We start from the raw sequence: 16,343 nt of genomic DNA on the forward strand, positions 1-16,343 counted from the left end.
CAAAGTAATAATTAAAGCTTTAAAATGTTGTGATGCTGATTTAAGAATGCAAACAATTTTGGTATAGCCATTTTATGCACAGATTCTGCTGCACTGCAGAAAAAAACTTAGAAACTAATACACTCAAAAATTATCTAGCTGGCCACCCAAATGAACTACATGGACTGTAATCATCCTCTCAGTAGCTTTCAGTTATGCATTTTCTTCCTTTAACTTAGATATAATGTTTACTTGCACTTTAAAGTTTTTTCTCTTTTCTTTCATACAATAATGATCAAGGTAAAAAATATTTAGCCATTAGCTGCTTTGCTTACAAAGTGCTCTACAGTTCATGATTCCACATTGAAAGGTGGCTCATTCCCTCCTTTCTGATCTTCACTTAAAAAAATAAAAAAGGGGTGGGGTGGGGGTATAAGAAAATGAGTTTGCAATATCAACCCTGCTTCCATACAGTTGAGATACTGAAAGTTTACGAAGTCTCATCCATAGTCCCATTGACTGCTCACTAACCATTTCATCACACCTGACAAACATTTTGATCTGAATTTTGACCTTTTAAAGTAATCTGTTAGCAAGGGATAAATATCTACTGTATCTCCCTCATTTCTATGTTGCTTACCTCCTCTTGTAATCTCTACACTTTCATTTTGTTCCAATCATTTTAAAAATCATTATGAAACTAATAAGGCTGAGTCCATCTGTTTGGCAACACTTGAACAAATGTTTGTAATTTACTAGGAGCTCTCTAGGACAGCACAAAACTCTGAATTTCATCAGAAAGTATTCCCTGACACCTGCTTGCGTACTAGTCACAATTACTCAACTGTATAAACAAGGAAGGAGTCTTAAGTAATAGCTGCAAATACCACCCAGAGAATAATCTTTTGTAATGTTTACTGCTGCTTTAAGGGAACATAGCCAGGACCCTTTCAAACTTCCTACATTCTCTGGAGTTGTCACCGGGAAAAAAAAAAAGAAAAAAAAAAAAAAAAAGGACAGCCCCCAAAAAATAAACCACAATAACTAGGAGGGGGGAAAAAAAAGGTGGTAAGGTTCTGTCATTCAATTACAGTAAAAAAATACAGTAATATAGTAGCAAAAAACCTGCTGGCTGCCTTATCTCTTCTGCTGTCATGAACTTTGAAAAACAGTTGTGTAAATAAAAGAAGCATCCACCTACAAATAGCTATACATGCTCTCTCTACTGAAAGAAAGAAAACATCTGCAATGGTATATTCAAGAGATTTTACATATACATATATATACACACACACGTGTGTGTTTTAATAAAACCTACAATACTGCTGAAGAGTAGGAATCCAAAAGATATATAACATATATGGAATAAATTCTCTGCTGCATACTTACATTAAAAATTATTAAAAGATCTGAGCTCTTAAATAGCTTTTTGTGCTTTTTCCAGTCAACAGCAAATCTGTGAAACTGACAGCCAGTAACCACAGCCCTTCTGCCTTTTACAAATGGAGAATCTCACTTCTCCGAGATGAAAAAAACCAGTGTCAAATTCTGAGGTCAGAAGTTTGAAGTTCATTCGTATAAGTAAGTTTATGATAATAGGTTATGTCATAATGAAATGACTTAAAACAGAATGGAAGGTTAGGATACGTCAAATCATTAACCTGATGGAGAGGGGGGGAAGGGGTGCTGTAATAAAAATCTTGAAATTAAATGGTAGAAGCATGGAAATTAGGCAATAGTTACCATAAACTCTCTGGAGAAAAAAAAATTGTATTCCCACTGCAGAAAAACAAGAAGTTTCTGACATTAAAAAATGACCATGATTCATTCATTCAGATTTTGTGCAAAAAGAACAAATGCGTAAAATCTTTCCAGCTTCATATATTCTACTAGGTCTCCAAAAGAAATAGAAAGAATAATGTAAATATATAAAAAATAGTTACTTCCACCTCTCAGTGAGTTGCAAAAATGCTTGTATCAAAGGAATTTGATTTTCTTATGCTTCCCTTACTCTAAAAGCCAATATTTACTGTATATGTAAAGGAATACATGTCTGCATGTACATGTGTCTGCATGCAAAAGCATTGCCACTATGTGTGAGTTTACATGCGGGAAAATGAACTCCCAAAGTAAAACTAAGGGATAGCAGATCTTTTCTGTGACATATTCACTAAACTTTTAGCTCCTACAAGCATGTTTCCCATTAACTTAGCAAGGCACATCCAGTAGAGAGCTGCAAATTTCCAGTTTCTATTTAAAAGCTATCCAACCTCTACTTACTGTAATGAGATAATTTCTACCATGACTAGTTGAAGTAGATGGGATTATTGCAAACAGAAAATTCCTAAGGGCAGAAGAGACTTGTATGATAGTTATCTCAAATGCAACCTCACAGTGACCATAGTATTTTTCAGATAGATGGGGTGTCTTAAAATTATGATGCTGAACTAGAAAATGCATATTATGGGCAGCTCTGACTAGGGTAAGTCTACACTGCAAGTTGTGTTATAGCAGCAGAACTGATTTGCCAGTAAACAGATTTCACTTATAAAAAGACCTCTCACAAGGATAGAAATACACTTCCATGATGGTCTAAAAGCAAAAGGCTTCCAGCCAGTGGACATCTGCAACACAATTCAAGCCTTGTTACTCAAGGGAGATCTGGAATTTCTCCAAAGTCATTTAAGTACTGCCTAGTTGCAAGACTCTAGTTCCTCTGTCATTAAGGAATTGATATTTAATATTGCAGAAGAAAACCAACAAGCTATGGACCAGATGGTTAGCTGAGTATCATACAGAATCAGGAAATACAAGTAGACTCTTCTATTTGTTCCACTCCCTCCAGCTGCCATTTCTATGGCTAACATTTCTATAGCCTTAACATCAAAGGATAAGGTAGATAGTTAAAAAAGATTAAATGAATGACAAACACAAGACACCACGCAAAAGGCTGAAAGTTCCTGCGTACTAACTATTCCCCAGAAAGTCTTCAAAATAAAGATTCTATTTGCAATGACTTCTTTATTTAAAGCCCTGTTGAGTTACACTTACACAAGAACACATCTACTATTACTCTGATGTTCAAAAAGCAGAGGAATATATAATTTCTCAAATCCAGTTTTGGATATTTTCCTCAGCCTCTACTTATGTTCATGTATCTTCATCTCTGCCCAGTTTCACAAAGCTAAATTGTATGCAATATGAAGTTAGCACATTCGTTACTTGTTTTATTACTTTACACCAATTTATGTGTGATTTTGTTATGGCACCTTTGGACACCTGACCTTCTCTACTGAAAAAACAGGTAATAACACTGGCTGTCCACCAAGAGAACTTCCTGTCATATAGTGTCACTCTGTAACATACAGGCTACTAGAGAAACTGGAACATGATGTAGGCTGCAGTGCCATCATTATGATGTTGACATCGTTTTATGACTTATGTTTGTCAGACTTGGACAGTGCAGTCTCTCAGCTTGCCAAGTGCCCTGCTGTGATAAGGTGCAAGGAATAAGTAAGCTGCTTAAGTTCAGAGCTGACAAGACAGATGTAATGCTTGCTGGTAATGAAAACAACATATAGCCATTGCTGAAGACCACACAGTTAAACATACTGGATGTGCTCAGCAAATGATCTCACACCACTATGTATATAGCAGAAAATAGGCTACTCCTCTAGAGACAAAATGTTGTTCTCTGTCATTTGGGATAATTTAAGACACTCATCTATAGTTCAAGCTGTGACTATCTAAGAGACCATACCTTCTTCTGACAATAACAGGATGCAAAACAAAATCGCACGATGAAATAAATTACTGTTAACAGAGCTACACGGTAAACAAAGGGAGGACAAATCATTAGACTCTAAAAGCATGTGCCATTTTTTCTCTAATAAAACTTAACAGATGCTTCATACTTTTTCTTGGAAACTGCATATACAGAAAGCTCACAGAGAGCTACTTAACTCATGGGAAAAGGTAATACATGGTAGCAGTTCAGCAATCATTCTCTGCTCTTTAAAATTAACATTAACTTGAGTTACTTCAAATCCCCAGAATTTTCTGCTCAATTCAACTTACTACTTTCTCCAGCAGCTCCTTACAAATATTATTTCAAATAGCAATCTGCTTCCTAAAGGAGAAATAATATCTGTTCATATAGACAGGTACTCAAGCTTCTAACCTGAACTGGACCTTTTTCACTTCAGGGAACAGCTCTGACAATAATGTTCCAAGAACCACCACAGCAATACCTTGTGGCAGAGAACGAGATAATGACAGTAAAAAACTGGCTTAAAGTACTAAACATCCAAATTTAACCTCTGAAAGCTAAACATTCTCACTGAACAGAGTTTCCAAGTATTCTCAATTATGTCCAAATAACTAATTTAGAAATTACTTATCATTCTAGCCTTAAAACACACCAAATCCATAAAACAGCAGGTAGCACAAGTAACAAGCAGAAGGAGCTGGAAGCAACTGTGCAGCTGGAAAGCTATGATCTAATCACTGTCACTGAAACTTGGTGGGACAAATCACATGGCTGGAGCGCTGCAAACAAGGGCTACAAAATGATCAGAAAGGACAGGCAAGGAAGGAGATGTTGCCCTCTATGTAAAAGAGTGGACTGACTGCACAGAGCTATCTCTGAAGAACAGTAATGAACAGGTTGAGACCTTATAAGTAAAAATCAGGGGCCAAGACAACAAAAGGAACTTCGTGGTTGGTGCTTATTACTGGCCACCCAATCACGAGGACGCTGATGATGAAGACTTCTTACTTCAGCTGCAGGAAGCCCCACACTCACAGCCTCTGATCCAGCTTGGGGACTTCAGTCACCCTGACAGCTGCTGGAAAAGCAGCACAGCAAGCTCTAAGCAGTCCAGAAAACTCTTGGAGAGCATCGAAGATAATTTCTTAATCCAGGTGACAGACAGCCCCACATAGGAGAAGTGTTACTGGACCTGTTGCTTACCAACACAGATGAACTAATTACAGAAGTCAAGACCAGTGGCAGCCTGGGCTGCAGTGACCATTCCCTGGTAAAATTCACAACCTCGAGGGATACGGGCCAGGTGAAGAGTCAAGACCTTGAATTTTAGGAGAGTGAACTTTCAGTTGTTTAGGGAATTACAGGATGGGACCCCCTGGGACACTGTCCCCAGGGATAAAGGAACAGAACAGAGCTGGCAGCTCCGTAAGGACATTTGTCTTACAGCCCAAGGGCTCTCAATTCCCATGCTTGAGCAATCAGGCAAGGAGTGCAGGAGACCAGCATGACTGAGTAAGGACCTCCTGGTCAAGTTAAAGCATCGGAAGGAAATGCACAGGCACTGGAACTAGGGACATGTACCCTGGAAAGAATATAGGGGCACTGTCTGGATGTGTAGGGATAGGATTGGGAAAGCCAAGGCACAGCCGGAGCTGAATTTGGCACGGGATGCAAGGAATAATAAGAATGGTCAGAAGGTTGGTCAGAAAAGGAAGATTAAAGAAAAATGCACCCACCCACCCCTTCTTTTCTCTGCTCCCACAAACGAGACAGAAGTACAGCGGCAACCAATACGGAGAAGGCTGAGGGACTCAACAGATTTTCTGCCTCAGTTTCCAATGGTAATCATCCCACATCTCTCAAGTCCTTGAACTTCAAGGCAGGGACCCGGGGAATGAAGTCTCTCCCACTGTAAGAGAAAACCAGGTTCAAGCTCTCCTGAGGAACCTGAATATACATAAGGCCATGGGACCCAATGAGATGCATCCCAGGGTCCTGAGGGAATAGACTGAAGGTACCAAGCCACTCTCCACAGCATCTGAAAAGTCATGGCAGACAGGGAACATCCCCAGTGACTGGAGGAAAGGGAATATTGCACCCTTCTTTAAAAAGGAGGAAGAGGAAGACCCTGGGAATTACTGACCAGTCAGACTCACCTCAGTGCCCAGTATGTCACAGAACACAGACTCCCAGAAGACATGTCAAAATATATGGAACACAGAGAGGTGACTGGAGACAGACAGCATGGCTTCACCAAGGGCAAATTATGCCTGATTAATCAAGTAGTCTTCACTATCAGTGGACAAGGGAAGAACTACAGATGTCATCTACCTAGACTTCTGTAAGGCCTTTGATATGGTCCCCCACAATCTTCTTGCTGCTAAATTGGAGAGACATGGGTTCAATGGATGGACTATCAGATGGATAAAGAATTGGCTGGATGCCACATCCAAAGAGTTACAGTAAATGGCTCGATGTCCAAGTGGAAACAAGTAATGAGTGGTGTCCCTCAAGGGTCCATACTGGGACCAATACTATTTCATAATCTTCCACAACAGAGATAGTGGAACTGAGTGGACCCTCAAAAAGTTTGTAGAGGACACCAGGCTGAGTGGTGCAGCTGATACGCTAGAGGGATGGGATGCCATGTAGATGGACTCTGACAGCCTTAAGAAGTGAGCCCATGTAAGCCTCACAAAGTTCAACAAGGTCCTGCACCTGGGTTGGAGCAGTCTCAAGTATCAATACACACCGGGGGATGAGCAGATTGAAAGCAGCCCTGCGTAGAAGGACTTCAGGATACTGGTGGATGAAAAATTGGGCATGAGACAGCAACGAGCCCAGAAAACAATCATATCCTGGGCTGCAGGATGAGGGAGGGAATTTTCTCCCTCTGCTTCACTCTTACAAGAGTAACCCCAGCTGCAGTACTGCTTCCAGCTCTGGGGTCCCCAGCACAAGGCAGACATGGACATGCTGCAGCAGGTCCAAGACAAAAGTTATCAGATGGATAGAACACCTTTCCTGTGAAGAAAGGCTGAGAGAGTTGGGGTTGTTCAGCCTGGAGAAGAAGAGGCTTCGGAGAGACCTTATTGTGGCCTTTCAATATTTAAAGGGGGCTTATAAGACAGACAGGGAAAGACTTTTTACCAGGCCCTGTATTGACAGGACAATGGGCAACAGTTTTAAACTGAGGGAGGGTAAGTTTAGAATGGATAAAAGGAAGACATTTTTTACAATGAGTGTGGTGAGGAACTGGAACAGGCTGCCCAGAGAAGCTGTGAGTGCCTCATCACTGGAAGTGTTCATGGTCAGGCCGGATGGGGCTTTGAGCAACCTCATCTATTGAAAGATGTCCATGCCCATGGCAGGGGGTTTGGACTAGATGATCTTTAAGGGTCCCTTCCAACCCAAAGCATTCTACGGTTCTGTGAGTCTAGATGACATAAAACTGTGGGGACTTTAAAGCAACAGAAGTATAATGAAGGGATATATAAGCACCCACTGATGTTGAGGAATATTGTTTTTTTACAGAATCATAGAATCATTTACGTTGAGAAAGACCTTTAAGATCATGGAATCCAACCACTAACTGCCAAGTTCACCACTAAACCATGTCTCCAAGTGCCACATCTACACATCTTTTAAATACACCCAGGGATGGTGACTCAACCACTTCCCTGGGAAGCCTGTTCCTGTGCTTGACAATCCTTTCAGTGAAGGAATAACCAACCTAAACCCCGCCTGGTATAACCTGAGGCCATTTCCTTTAGTCCTATTGCTTGTTACTTGGGAGAAGAGGCCTACCCCCAACTGCCTACAACCTCCTTTCAGATATTTGTAGGGATTAATAAAGTCTCCCCTCAGTCTCCTTTTCTTCAGGTTAAATCACCCCACTTCCCTCAGCTGCTCCTCATAAAGGTGGCCTCACCAGTGCCCAGTGCAGGGGGACAGTCCCTTCCCTTGCCCTGCTGGCCACACTGCTTCTGACACCAGCCAGGGTGCTGCTGGCCTCCTTGGCCACCTGGGCACCCTGCTGGCTCATGCCCAGCCGGCTGCCGACCAGCACCCCCAGGCCCTTTTCCACTAAGCAGCTTTAAATTTTAAAATTCTTACTTATGTAATGTGTAAATAGTCAACAGGATACAAAAATTTATTCAAAACTCCCTAAGACTTATGTATACTAAAAAGGTACATTTCTAGAAGATTGAAAATACACCCTAATGGTCTTATAAATCAAACTGGTAATAATTGCAGTGATGGTCCAGTTCAAAATAGCTTATCCTGGACACAGAAATGATACAAGATTATGGAAGACTTTTTTCCTCTTTTAAAATTGCATTTAAAAATACCTTGGTTTGCTGTGTATTCAATCAGTATGAAAACAATGCAAGCAACAAGGAAACCAAAAACAATAAAACGGCCTTTACAGCTTGTGCATGTAGTGATCAGAGATAAGCTTTCCTGGATTACACTGTCTCCAAATTATCTTCTTACAGATACAATCCTGGTGTCAGTTTTCTTTCTCCCCATTTCCTAAAACATCATTTAGATTCTGCAACCACTGGACACATTTAATCCTTGCTACTTATTATACTTACATCAGCAGACACATTTCTGTCTCTTTCCTAGCTGTTTTAATTCTCACAATTTTTCTTTCCCCTTATATGTGACATCATTTTACATACAGAAATGTCTTTCTAGAGAAAAATTTTATATGCAATTAAGCCAAAAAATCAGGTTCAAAAACCCCCACAGTCTAAATGTTAATTCATAAATAAATCCCAATGTCCACCAGTACCCATTGTTCATCTCTCTCATATATATATAAAAAACATATAGTTTATATATATATAATATAAAAGAACATAAAGTTCTTATATATAAAGGAGATAGATACATACATACATATATGAACATAAAGTAACTCTTAACAACTTACTGGATCATTGTATTTTCAAAATCTTACACAGATATTAGGTAGTATTTTTCTCAGCAACACAGTGACACCAGTATTGATAACCAAAAAGGTAAAATAAGGCATAAAGTAAATTATCAAATACTACAGGGCGTGCAAAGTTCAGATGAATAACCACAGAAGGAGATCCCAATAGTATCTGCTATACTATTGGCCAAATTAGAAGATCTTTCAAATGAATACCAATGAAAAACTAAGCTTTGAGATGAAATACAATCACAAGCCCTTTTTCTCTTTTGGATAAGAAGTATTACTGTCCCCAAATGTTCAAATCATATTTGAAAGTTGACTCTGATCTTTAGGCATGGAAGCACTTTTGAAAACTTTATCATAAGATTTAAATAAACATAGGCCAAAATAATAGTACATAGCTTCAGCAGTATATATGTGTTTTTTACATTTAGAATGTTATAAATTTTTTACTGATGGGAAGTAAAACCACTTAGATAACTTGTAACCCTTGTGTTATTCAGTCGCTGCTTTGCTGTCATCGAATCATTAGAACCATGAGAGCTATTCCATGCTTAACAATGTAGAATACTATCTATGAAATTATTCTTCACTCTCAACCTTATTATTCAATTAAAAACTCAATATTTAATTTAGGTCTTTAATGATATTCATCTCTGGACATCTACCTGTTTAACTTATAAGTTACCTTTCTTATGCAGTTGTTGCATTACTGTGCTTTAGTTTGTGGGCACAAAAAAGCCACTCATACATGATCTCACTTATGCACTAATACATATTGTATAGACAGAGATGAATGGCAAAACATAGACCTGGCTCTGTCAGACCTACACATCTTATTGTGAACTATAAATCATTAAGGTCTTTACAAATTTCAAAGGACTTTTATAGAAAAAAAAAAAAAACACATCATTTTCTTGTGCATAGTTCTCTGTGCAAGCAAAAAGATACTCAGAGAACTTACTAACATTTTAAACACTCTGCTTTCATTCTTAAAGACATGTCCATGTCTTCAGACATTATTTATAGTCATGCATATCTAACATTTTAGCATCTTTCATAAGACTTGATAGTGGTACCACTGCAAGATACAAATATAACTGTTTGCAATAGGATCTGTTCATCGTAGCAAATTAGTGTAACAGTAAGTACTATACAGCCAGCAATGTACATTCTTCTAACATACTTATTAAAAATCTTATGAATGCTGTAACTAAAGCATCAACACTAAATCGTATTTTGTACATGATTTTAATGAGTTACTACAATTTTAATGAATTTTATATTGCACTAATCAACTATTGCATCATTTTTAGTTTTAACTTTTAAAATCAAAAAGTGTGCTGTTTAAAGCTATTTCATTAACAGTTTCATAACTGCTAATGAAATTAACATAACTAGTAATTTGGAAATACTTTTAAATCTGTCTCAAGATTTCTGTCTACTTTGCTCCCATTGCCTGTGAATGTATGCAATGAGTTAGTTAATGTGTGAATTTATCTACAGTGTAATGACTCTCCTCAGCTGTTCTTCCACCAATAATTTTGGAAGTGTTGGAAAGTAATCAATACATCTTTGTATTAACAGAAATGCATAGCAATACTGGTATACATCACTGCAAGTGTTTCTTTACTCTTTCACAAACTGCTGCAATAGTTCTACTACCCCATTTAGTTTAACAAATTAATTTAATTACAAATTAGAACACAGAAGATAAGCAATATCCTCAAATGTCTTTAATCCTTTTTTAGGTTTCATATATCATTAAAATAGAATGACAGGGAGGAGAATATTTGCTCATTCTTTTAAAAGCTCATACACATTTTTGCCTTGATTCCATTCTTTAGTGGCATACCACAAAGAAACATCTGTATTTTCAGAATTGATGTACCTTTCAATACTATAATCTTTGGCTTTCAAGCTCACTATTATTTGCCTTCAGGTGCAAATTTTAAACTGTATAGGCTTCTAAAAAGAACTTTATGGCTTCAGCCAGATACTGAAAGGCTTGTAGATCAGTCATCATCACAGTGTAAATTTCTTTTCAAAATAATGTTCCTCACTCAGAGTACACTTGTGCTTATACTCGGTTCACTTGTCAAATACAAATTTGAGGTCATCAAAACCTTCAGGGCAACTTCAGCTATTCCAAAACTCATTTTCTACCTCTATTTTGTTGGAGAAATAGGATTTCAAATGTAAAAAATAATAGGAAACTCTACAGATGAAGAAACAATGGCATCTTGTGTGCATGCTTCAGTACAGCATTGCAGTGACTGCCTGTAAGGACAGTCACTCCAGTACCCAAGCATTTTAAAACACTTAAAATACCAAAAGCAGATAACATACTTTGCTTTTGAGTTGATATGTATTCTACTCAAAACATTAGTTTAGAATTGACATCTTAAATATACAGGTTTAGGAACAGCTGCTAATGATTCTATTTAAATGTTTATTTTGTTAAAGATGAAATGTTTAAACACTCATTTACAATGTCTACTGTTCATTATAAATTACATGTCTGACAAGGGTAAATGATACTAGGCTCAATATTCCTGCTGTCTTGGATTCCTTGTCCATAGAGTAGTAAGGGCTTTTATTTTATTCTATTTTTAAGTCCTGTGCTTTATTAAAATAGAATAATAGACAAGCAAGTTCTTTCTTTTAAAGGCTGAGTTTATGTTTGAGAGGTCAGTCTGTTTTTTTCATCTCCAGAGACTTTTTCATGCAGCTATAGTTCATGCATATAATTAAAGCTGAGTAATTAACACTGTTTTGAAAGCAGAGACTATCTAGGTACTTGGGGAAAAGATTTTCCCCTCCCAAAGCAAAATCGAGTTTTATAGTTGACTTTGACAGACACAGGAATCCACATTTTCTATGACCCAAAGCCTCATATGAATAAATAGCCAGGGAAAACAGATTTCCAAAAGCAGGAGTTTACATCCAAGCTTCTCTTGGAGACTTAAGGACAAATGGAACAAAACAAAAATAAAATAAATAAAATACATAAAGCCAAGCTCAGTTAGAAACCTAAGCTTTATCTGCTTTGAGTAAACTTAGATGCTGTTGAGCTGTATTGGGATGGAAGCTCACACTACACTCATTCATGGCTTTAGCTCTCCTTCAAACCACAGGCTTGTTCTAAATTGCCACCAGCTGAAACTCTAGATATAGTTTTAGACTAACTGCATGTGGTCCCCCTCCATATCATCACTTCTCACCAACTTTGCCTCCTCTTTTTCTGCTCCTAATGTTTTCACTGTGATTAAATCCTATCTAAGCTGGCATTTGTGCATTTCCCATCTTTTCATGTTTGCTCATATGTCTGTTAGAATTAGAGACCACTGGAACAGAGACCATCTGAACTAAGTGTCTGCAAAACAGCTAGCACACTGTAGCTTATGTAATATATTATTTTAAAACCTGATATGGTAAGGCATATCCCCCTCAGCCACTTAATTTTAGAACCTGTGCATAAATATCTGAATTCAGCATTTGTTTCCTAGCTTGATAATCACAAATTGTCATTCCACATGGCTACTGGAACTCAAAGTGTCTGATGGATGTGACCATCACGGCTGAATCTAAAATAAAGGAAAAAAGCCTGACTCTCTGACAAAATAAACCAGGACAATCTCATTCTCCCATTCACATAAGTTTCAAAAAAATAGAAAAGGTACAGTCACAGAGAGGTAAAGTGGAGAAACTACAGGTTATAGAGTCTTTGTAGGATGCACTCTACACTGAGGTTGCCTGGGAGGCCTTTTAGTTTCACATTAAAGTCAGCTGGAGTCCCCGAAAATATAAGTGATGATACAACCTGTTTTATTTCAACACAGAATGTATCACATTCTTTTCTTTCGCATTCCCCTATGAAAGACAAAGCACCAAAATCTTCTATTACTATTGATTTAGACTGTTTTCATCCCCTAACATTAAAGAACAACTTTCAAGAGAATTAATTTTTAATGAACATTTCACTGTCACTAAAATTTTCAGCAATGATGGAACATGAAACATAAAAAAAATTGGCACATAAAAAAACTAGGGAAATATGAAAACATTTTGGCATTCTATAAAAACTCACTAACTTGCAGACATGAAATAGTTTCATAAAACAATTTTAAATCTGTGAGCTACCGTAAGCATAATACAAATATTGATTTTTACTCTGGAACAGATGAGCATATACTGAATGTTTAATAATGGAAATATTAGCAGGAAACACAATGATTCCAACCCAAAATGTCTACTGAATGAAAACTATTTAACAGCGATCAGTATACATAGTAGCCAAGCAATAATAACCAGCCTACAAATACGCTCATGTTTGCACAGACATTATTTGTCAAAAATAAAACATTGACTTTGTATTTCCTTTGATACTCATTTGTAGATGCTACAATAAAGAAAATGTCAGGTCAGCCTCTACATATCTCTGAAAACAGTAGATGTTCTGCTTATATGGGTTTCCTACCATTTCAGAGAGAGAGAGGTGAAGGGAGGGGCGGGGGGTGTGGTGGAGAAAAGGAGGAGAGGGCAGAAGCTGGAGGATGGGGATAGAAAGAGAAATGTTTAAAACAACAAGAACTATTTGCTTCTACATTGTAAGACATTGTAAGATCTAGTTCTGGTGTGGTTGCACACTAGAATGTGAACTATTCTGTTGTATTTGTTTTCCATTGCTTTCTGCTCAATTAAAAAAAAAATCATCAAAACACCTCCCAAGTATTGTAAAGGAGAAATGGCATAGTAGGATATCCCAGATTTATTAGCTATCCTGCGCTTTAACATAAAAAGCATTATAAAGACAGGCTCAAAAATCTATTTTTTTAAAAAAGTTATTGCTTGTGAAGGCTTAATAACAACAATGTACAAAACTTGCCTTTGCTTATACAATGAATACCCTCTGGCTTAGAATGATGGAGACTGGTGAACAAAGACATGCTTAACCTAACAAACAGGATAGCTGTGAAGCAAGAATTGGCTGATGAAAAGCAGTATTGGCGATCCTCACAATTTCAAAGGGGAAGACTGGCCTGAATCAATTCCTCACAGACTTACTGAGCTACTGTCAAAGTGTGAATCACTCAGCAGGCTTTTACAGAAGTTAACAGCAAGACAGATGGTATCAGCTGTCTACTCCAAATAACACAGTATACAATAATGGAGAGGAATGAAAGGTAAGAATGGCAGTGGGGCCAAGTGGGGGGAAGAAGGGACCAGAATTCCTAGAGAAAGAAACAGTTAATTTGAATATAATTCCTGGGGTTCCCTTGATACAAAAGAACGCAATGTCAGTGGGTATAAGAGCATAAGTGTTATTCAGTAGCATCAACAATCAGGAAACAAAGACTAACATAAGGATCACATTTGCTTTGAGAATGATGTGGCATATATACACAGTGTTATTGCCAGCAATCTCTTTGGAGAAGTAGGAACCCCATGTTTCAGAAAACTAGAGAAATAATATACCAAAAAGAATCTTATACACAAGGCTATAAACTATCCATGCAATTCCATCTCATATCTATTTTTATTAAATATTTTTAAAAAAAAATACAGAATATTACAATGTTATTCAGGAGACTTAGTTTAGCTAGGATGTTCACTGTTAAACAGAAACTGTAAAACCATCAGGTACAGCAACTTATTTGAAACAAAAGCCCAAATTTAAAAGCAGACAGACTGCTGGTGGTTGTAGAGCAGATTTTTCACTGCCCCTTTACCCAAGGAGCAGCATTTCATTGGTCTATTGACATTAAATCATTATCGAGCGTTTTGAAATGGTCCAACTGCCTACTTCTCTTAAATCAGTACAAGCCTAGCTATTTCATTACAAATTCAATGTCAGAAACTTAGTCTTGGAAAAGTAAGGTTTAATGAGCCAAACCAGGATTATAGTGCTTCCTAGCCTCACAGTAAGGCTGTCCACTACCTGCAGCAATAGTGCATTTATGGCTGTTATAAAGTACCAGGCCTCTCATTTTTTACTGTATTCAGCTGAGCTCCTTCATCACAACATTCAATTCCACTCAAACGTATAAACTCTTTTACTTTAAAAACAGCATTAAGGAAAGCAAGCACTGTATTTCTAAACATTCACGGACTCACAGGGGACCAAAAGGATATATACAGCTTAATACAATCTGTAGTGTTTAAATGTCATTTCGCATTGAAGAAGGCTTCAAGAACTGAAAAAGCACTAAGGACTATAAGCAATCTTCTATCAATTGTGGGAAAGAACAGAAGAAAAAGCTCTCAGTTTCAAAAAACTGATAAGCATAGTAAACACAGTTGCTTCATATTCAGCATAAATGACCTAGGAATTGTAAATCATGTAACTTCACAAATTTTGGCTCCATAACTTCATAATCAACAATTTAAAATTAATCTAAGTTTCTTTAAAAGGCTCCCATTACTCTTACAGAGCTGAAGTCATGGACAGTCCAGATAATTAATTTCAACATCTGGTAAATTAAACATTTCTGTGTTTTCAACCCCTGAATTAACAATTTCCAATCACACACATGTCTGTGACTGTTTAAGATTCTCAAAAAGTAAGAATGAAAATATTACGTTATTTCTCAGTGCTTCTACTGGTTTTATTTTCGGATTAGGAAGAAATCTTTTTATGAAAAGTTATATACACTCTTCAGAAATGTGGTTTTCATTATTTTTAAAAGGACATGTGAAAACAAAATAAAATTTTGAACAAAAATTTAGAACAGAACACCATTTGAAGGACAGGCTACCAATTTAAACCACTCAAAGTTGCACCTCCACATTTAGAAATACAGCTACAAAACACACAAAAATGTAATGAATTAAAAAAAGTAAAAATGTAATGAAAAGTTCAAAACGAGCAAGTACAAGGTCAGGTAGACCAAGAACCACTCTGGCAATAGTGTAGGGCACATCTGGGAAATTTATGGTATCTTTTCCCTAAGATTTTGAATGGGCTAGTAATCACTTTCTATCAGATGACACCACAGTGATGCACATGCTGACAAATTAATTCTCACATAAGACAGCAGTGACAATACTCTTACTGCGCATTTATGCATATCTTCTGCTTGTGTACCTCAACCTTCACTGTTATTCTAGACATAACGCAGGGTGCAACTGTTTAGTAGCTGCACTTTTATTTATGTTTTGCAACAGCTTCTGAAATTCCTCAGAAACAGGCTTTTTTCCATCCAATGTAATGTCTTTTGTGCCCATTTTTCAACACTCAGATGGTAAAGATTTCATGTAAAAAGCCCAGATCATACATCTTTTAACCTTCATAAATAGCTCCTTGAGGCAGAAATACATCATAGAAAGACCCCACAAACATGTACACTGTGATATTCCCAGTCTGTCTGGGTTTCAACACTTTCATCACCAACACAATTCCAAAACTGAAACTTTCACAGCTGACACTGCTCAAGTTTGTTATTCTTCTTTTGGGAGAGGACAGGTTCAAACTTCTTTTAATAAAATAACAAAAGCTAGTAACAGTGTTAATGAATTGCCATTATATGTCAAAAAGCCCAACCGGATAAACCCCTGGTTATTTATCCTTGCATTAAACATGATTTACTGCTCTGTACCTGGCAATAACCATCACAATCCAGATTTTTAATATATGTAAAATATTGG

At 37.3% G+C, this 16,343-nt stretch overlaps 1 protein-coding gene across 2 annotated transcripts in view; it reads right to left on the reverse strand.

Annotated features, from left to right (window-relative positions):
* Positions 1-16,343, reverse strand: part of KDM4C (lysine demethylase 4C) — a 299,915-nt gene that overhangs the window by 67,684 nt on the left and 215,888 nt on the right. The gene's annotated exons all lie outside the window — the stretch shown is intronic.

This window comes from Falco naumanni, chromosome Z (genome assembly GCF_017639655.2).
Source record: "Falco naumanni isolate bFalNau1 chromosome Z, bFalNau1.pat, whole genome shotgun sequence".
NCBI classification, from domain to species: domain Eukaryota; kingdom Metazoa; phylum Chordata; class Aves; order Falconiformes; family Falconidae; genus Falco; species Falco naumanni.